This window comes from Triticum aestivum, chromosome 5B (genome assembly GCF_018294505.1).
Source record: "Triticum aestivum cultivar Chinese Spring chromosome 5B, IWGSC CS RefSeq v2.1, whole genome shotgun sequence".
NCBI lineage: Eukaryota > Viridiplantae > Streptophyta > Magnoliopsida > Poales > Poaceae > Triticum > Triticum aestivum.
This window is the reverse complement of record NC_057807.1, coordinates 48362538-48368813: the sequence shown is the minus strand read 5'-3', so window position 1 is coordinate 48368813 and position 6276 is coordinate 48362538. Positions and strand designations below refer to the sequence as shown.

The 6276-nt window shown below is 49.9% G+C and overlaps 1 long non-coding RNA gene across 3 annotated transcripts; it reads left to right on the top strand.

The window, feature by feature from the left end:
• The first annotated feature begins 823 nt into the window (after nt 1–823).
• LOC123110322 (uncharacterized) lies at nt 824–5448 on the top strand. 3 transcript variants are annotated; one of them, XR_006453295.1, is made up of 5 exons: nt 825–1413; nt 1500–1588; nt 1918–2226; nt 2363–2451; nt 2544–5448. It is a non-coding gene; the product is annotated as an uncharacterized lncRNA (long non-coding RNA). The 3 variants fall into 3 exon arrangements; XR_006453294.1 differs by having other exon boundaries at nt 824–1413; nt 1918–2451; XR_006453293.1 differs by having other exon boundaries at nt 1918–5448.
• Nucleotides 5449–6276: the final 828 nt, after the last annotated feature.

Below are 6276 nucleotides of genomic sequence, written 5' to 3'. Positions count from 1 at the left end.
AAGTAAATTAACCGAGGAACCCTAGCAAAGAGAGAGGGGGGTTTATAGAGGGTGCAGGGGCGAGGAGGCAGGCCCGACGACGGCCGAGGTTGGGAGGGGAGGAAGCAGAGGAGGGAGGCGAGGGCCGACGGGTCAGGGGCGAGCGCGCCGGGGTCGGGAGCGAGCGCCGGCGCCGGGGTCGGGGGCGAGGGCCGGGTCGGAGGCGAGCGCCGGGGTCGGGGGCGAGCGTCGGCGCCGGGGTCGGGGGCAAGCGACGGGGAAGAGAGAGTGGGGATTTGGGGGGGGGGGAAGGCGAGATGAAGCAAGCATAGTAAGAATTTTGGGTTAAGTGGACGTAGCAGCAACGCGTTTGGACAAAACGCGCTGCTACTACCTTCAGTAGCTGTAGCGGTTTATACGAAATGCGCTACTACTACCTTCAGTAGCTGTAGCGGTTTATACGAAATGCGCTACTACTACTGCCAGTTTCCCTTTTTCTTTTCCTTTATTTTCTCCCACTTTTATTTCCCGAGAGCAGTGAACGAAGGGAGGGCGATATATATTGCATCATTTGACGGTTAAATATGTATGCAAAATAGGAACATATATATTACATCATTGGACCCATGCATAATAATGGCTAAGTGTGTATGCAAAATAGGAACATATATATATATATATATATATATATATATATATATATATATATATATATATATCCCTAATAATAAAGCACGGATTGGGTCTCCGGGTTCACCGTCGTGCTGTTTTTCCGAAAACCTCCCTTTGATTTTTAATAATTGATCCCGCAGTCCACCCGTGGAAAAAACGTTTTGGATTTCTGCCCCACGCGTGGACACGCTTGACAAAAAAAAACCACCCCCGAGTCAATCGACCACGCCTCGCACCCCCATCTGGATCCGCCGCCTCCCCACCGCCGGCCCGCATCGTCCGTCGCGCCCTCCTCCCCGTGTCTCCGAGTCCTCCGCGTGCAGCTTGCCGACGCCGAGGCCCAGGCCGCCGCGCTCCGGGATCGCGCCGGCCGTCTCGAGCGCGTGCCGCCGACTGCGACGGGCTGCTCGGCACACTCCGCGCCGCCACGGCAACAGGTGGTAGGACGAGGAGAGGGTGGTGGAGACAGCGGAGGAGCTGGTAGGAGGAGGAGGAGAGGAAGGTGGAGGCGGCAGAGGAGCCAGTAGGAGTACGAGAGGGAGGTGGAGGCGGCGGAGGAGGGGACGGGGATGACGGGGACATATCGGACTACACACCGGAGGACGAGGGCTTCACACCGCCTACCGATTCCTTCTTCCTCGCATCCTGGTTACATGGTCGTTGCTGCAGTCGCCCAACATCGACCACCTTGCCCCGATTAGCTCTTGGATACGCGGACGACCGGATGTGCTCCAGCGCGGCCGCCTATGGGCTTCTCCCACGGTTCGTGCTTTCCTTATGGTCATGGAGCTATCTCTTATTAAATCTGATTGTATCCCTGTTTGTGGTGATTGGGTGGGTTGGTGTAGATGAATCGACAACTAAGCTCGGGGACGTGATATGGTGCTCCGTGTAGGTGGCCATGGTGGACCTGAAGCTGGCTTAGATAAGCGATGGGGTCAGTGTTGTGCTCCTCCCGTCCTCATTAACCAAATAGTGCAGACTGTGGCTGCATGACTGGTGTATATATCCACTTGGATGACCAAAATAAAACTGATAGCAAGAACCAGATATAGTGCTAAGTTATAGTTCGTCAACAGATCCATATTAGTTCACGGATTCTCACAACAAATCTGCACATTCAGAATGACCACCAAAATCCAGCAGTACAATTAACTAGATTGGAAGAATTTATTTGATCAATATGTGCACATGAAACAATAAATTAACCCGCTGAACTATATTTGAGTTAAGAAAAAACTGTTCGATATTCTTTTTGTGCTGCAGATCGAGCGGCGGCGCTCCCGATCTGATCGGGAGCAGGACGACGGCGGCGAGCACATGGCCGACGAGAGGAGCAGGAGGGGAGGCGCGGAGGCGGGGCCATATGCGTCGGACGCGCGCGTTCGTCCGCAGTCAACGCGGACACAGCGGCCGTCCATGGCGGCTCGGGTCGATGTAGGAGGACGAGGGGAGGAGCTCGCAAGGCCCGGCACCGGTAATGGAGCGGAGGCGGCTGGATCTGGCGATTCTGGAGGGGCTGGCGACGAGCGGCTCCATGGGCGGCGACCTGCGGGGTTCAAGCGGCGGCTGAAGGTTTGTCAGATATACTTCCATTTTATGCATGGGTTGATCCCTCCCCTGGATACTGTCAAGGTTTGCATTTCAATGGAGCATTGCATCATTTTGCTTTAATTATTTAAACTGCCTAAATGGTACAAGTTGAGTGTAGGTATGAGCGATCTGGTTTCCCCTTTTGTTGTTCTATACGAGGATGATCCAGATGCCTTTTGGTGTTTTGAGATGCTACTGAGAAGGATGGTAATTTGTATCTATGTCAAACCATACTGGCATATGTTAGGTTGGTATTTTTGCATGACTTAATGCATGATATAAATTCTGTTGCATCTCAGCGTGAAAATTTCCATCTCGAGGGACCGACAGGAGTTATGAAGCGGTTGGAAGCATTGTGGAAGATCATGAAATTGACAGATACGGAACTAATAAACTGTTAAGGATCAAACAGGCAAATGGAGTCCTAATTTTCTATTGGAAGTTCACATGACATGGTTCTATGTTTGAGGCTTCAACAGACTGCGTATGCCTCAAGATTTGAGGTGTGAGTGTGCGACTTGATTTTCTGTGTTGTTACAGTTAATCGGTAATGGATAAATCAAATTTTGTTATGTAGATTGGTAAAACTAATTAAGTTAATTTTTTCTTATTTATGGGTTATAATTTATTACTCCAAAAGCAGATTTGTGTATGTTAAATAGATTTTCATAGGGATATAAGACTAGAAGTGTGGATGTTTGTCAATTTTCAGAGGGAAATAAGCAACAGAATAGACATAAAAACATGGCTGCTTTGGGAAATTTTGGATGTTACCCATGCTCATGCATGATGGTAGTTGTTGCGAAGATCATCTTATCTATCCATCATGAATCATCCCAGCACAACAAATTGTCTATTTAGTTCATCACAAACACCAGTATCACGGGGATAATGGAGGTAAATCAAAGCTCAATGCTGAACCCTTGGTACATCCTCCATGTTATGTTAGGACAAGAAAACAACCCAAGGGGCACCAAACCATTTCTGCTCCGCTAGCTTCAGATTTTTTGTTTTTGCATAATTAAGATGACAAGTTTGCAGACATACGATACTAGCTAGCTAATTTTAATCCCATTACAATGTTATAGATAGCTTCATTACAAAATATATGGTCTGATTTTATATTATAGAGTGTGTGTATGAGAACTGATTTAGAGTATGTTGGTCATTTGCGTTCTCAAGCTTTTTGTTGTATGATTTCTATGGGAGAGAATGATACACGAGCCAGTAATAATAATAATACAACTAAAGTTTGTGAACATATCATTACAAAATGGTTGGCTAGATAATGTACACATTCTACTATATATGATCATTTTCTTTGTAGCTATACACTTATTTAGAATACTGTACAATTTTATCTATAGATCATTTTGTTAGGAATGATAGTAAAACAAGGAATGTTTTTCTACTTGTTGATCTTATATCCCCTATCCACCCCGTTTCACTCATGTTCCCACTTTCAAAGAACGGACGTGGAGCTGTGGGGTCTTGAACATGTTTTGATGTTTATTGGAGGCATTTGGATTTTTTTTCTCCCGTTGCAACGCACGGACAATGTGTGCTAGTATATATATAGAGAGAGTAGCACTATTCTGATCCTGGGATCAGAATAACTATTTGGATCACAATCGACTCTATATAGGGCGCGTTGGAGACGTTCCCGAACTCCCGAACCCGCCGAGAAGGAAAAAGAAAAAAGGCCGATCCCCACTCGTTCTTCATCTCCGCCGATCCCCAACCTCCTCCCGATCCCCCCCGCAGTCACCGACGGGGCGCCGGCCCGGCTTCGGGCCACCTGCGCCGCACCATCCCACCACCTCCACCAGCGTGCCGCCGTCCCGACTCCCAACCACCTCTACCCCGACTCCAGTACCACCCCGCTGCCGACCCCGATTCCTCCCGGCGCCGCCGCCCACTTCTCCTTCCGGTGAGCCGCCACCTGCTCTCCTCCTTCCGGCGAGCCGTTGCCCCCGCCTCCACCCGGCGCGAGGCCGCCCCGCCTCCTTCCGGCACCACCGTTCTACCTTCTACGGCCGTCGTGCCTCCCTAGGACCTCCACCTACCACCACCGCAAGTCCCCATCGCCTCCGCCCGGCGCCGCCGCCACTGATCCCGGTCACCTCCGTTCGTCGTCACCACGTCTCCCCAACACCACCACCCGAGCAACCGCTGCGGTCCTGGATCCTGTGTGTCGTCGCGAGCCGTGGATCCCGTGCGCCGCCTCCGAGCCGTGGATCCCGCTCAGTTCAACTTCACCGAAGCCACAAGTCCGATTGGTAGTGCGTGGGAGGTGGTGCTGCTCCGGCTAGGTACTCCGTCCACGAGCATGGCGCGTCGATGGCTGCCTCCTCCTGTTCCCTCCAACCCCGAGCGCGGCGTATCCACGCTCCACTCGCCGGCGACCACCAGCCCATGTGCAGATTGGGCACTACCTGCAGGTGGAGGAGATGTCGACCTGCAGCAACAAGGGATCTCGACCTGCAGCTAGCCAAGCGCCGCCACAACAATCCACACAACCTACAGTCGGCACTGCACACCTGGGCCGTTCAACTTGGCCATATATCAGGTCGTTCAACTCCACCCCTGCTCCTCATGGATGACCTTCAGTCAACGGTGGCTTCTCCTCGGTCCATGAACGAGGTTGCTCAGTGGCACGCACGAGCCGGGGAGGCTGCAGTTCGGCGGCGTGTACCCATAGTTCGTCTTTGTCCCGTGGCATCATCCTGCTGGTTGGTGACCAACGGAGCTGGCCTGAGGCATGGTCTTGCTCGCTGACACTGGGCACGACTCGGTTGGAAGGAAGAAGGAGCTCCATCCATCCTATGAAGTTCGCCCGGTGAGCCTGTGCAGTCCAACGGCGCATGTGTGCTTGTGTCCGGTTCACAGCCGTAGCATGTGTGGTGCTCGCGTGCACACGACAGCCACATGATGAGTTAACAGAAGCCAAGCTAGAAGCAGAATGCAATACCTTCATACGAGTGTGCACGCAAGACAGACATAGAGAAGTTCAGGCAATGCAATGGTGCAGCCACGGCAGCATCGATGACAATGGTGTGGCGTTCCTGGTGCTCTCTCCCTCTACTGACTTGCTTGTTATGATGCCACCGCTTCTGCATGCTTGTACTAAGACGACTACCCATCTGTCTTCACAAGTGATTCTTGTTTGTCAATTTGGAGGAACGTGCAACTTTGAAAATCTAACTCTGCATCGTCCTTGTTTTTGTTCTTCAGAAGTTCAGGTAACTAGGTTGCTGACTATGTAAAGCTGCTCTTTTCTTCTTGAAGCATTAAAGTTAGTTGTGCTAGTTAGTACAAAAGCATAATCTCGTAAAGTGCATAATGCTCATGCGCTTGGACACTGGGCATGGAATATTTTAGTGGTATGTTCCTCTTGTTCGTCCTTGATTCTAGATGTGTTCTGAACAGTGATATGAGAGTAAAAAAAGTTCATTTCATCGGCGCCGCCGCTGCAGCATGACGTTCATCAATGCCACCTCTGGGTCGTTCAACTACACCGCCGCTAGAGGTTCACATATGTAGCGCCCCCGGATGCTCTGACGAGATCTGGGCCTCGTAGTTTTGATTTCATACTTTCGCTCATCGGTGCCCCTGCAATACGCTTGCACTACTATGCTACTACAAATCAACATGCCAAAAATTGAACTTCACCAAAAACTAGAAACAAAGATGAGTTGATGAAAAAAAGGAGCATGTGGTTTCGTTCACCTAAAGTGCCAACATAAAAAAGAATCAGTTTTGGTTCTCTGTAGTTATTTCCCCAAGCTTGAGGGAGCACCGACCATCCCCAAAAGTGTGTTTTTCTACTTTGTTTTAGTTTAGAGTGTGGTGATAAATGAGAGATACAACATGTCTTTGTTGGTATGGCAACAAGCCGAGAGAATAACTAAAAATATGTTTTTTTCTTGATCCATTGTTTCTGTACTTGGCTTATGAAAAGAATAACTAGATGTACGTCCAAATATCCCTCGTTTGCAACAAACCGAGTAAATAATTATTTTTCAATTTTTC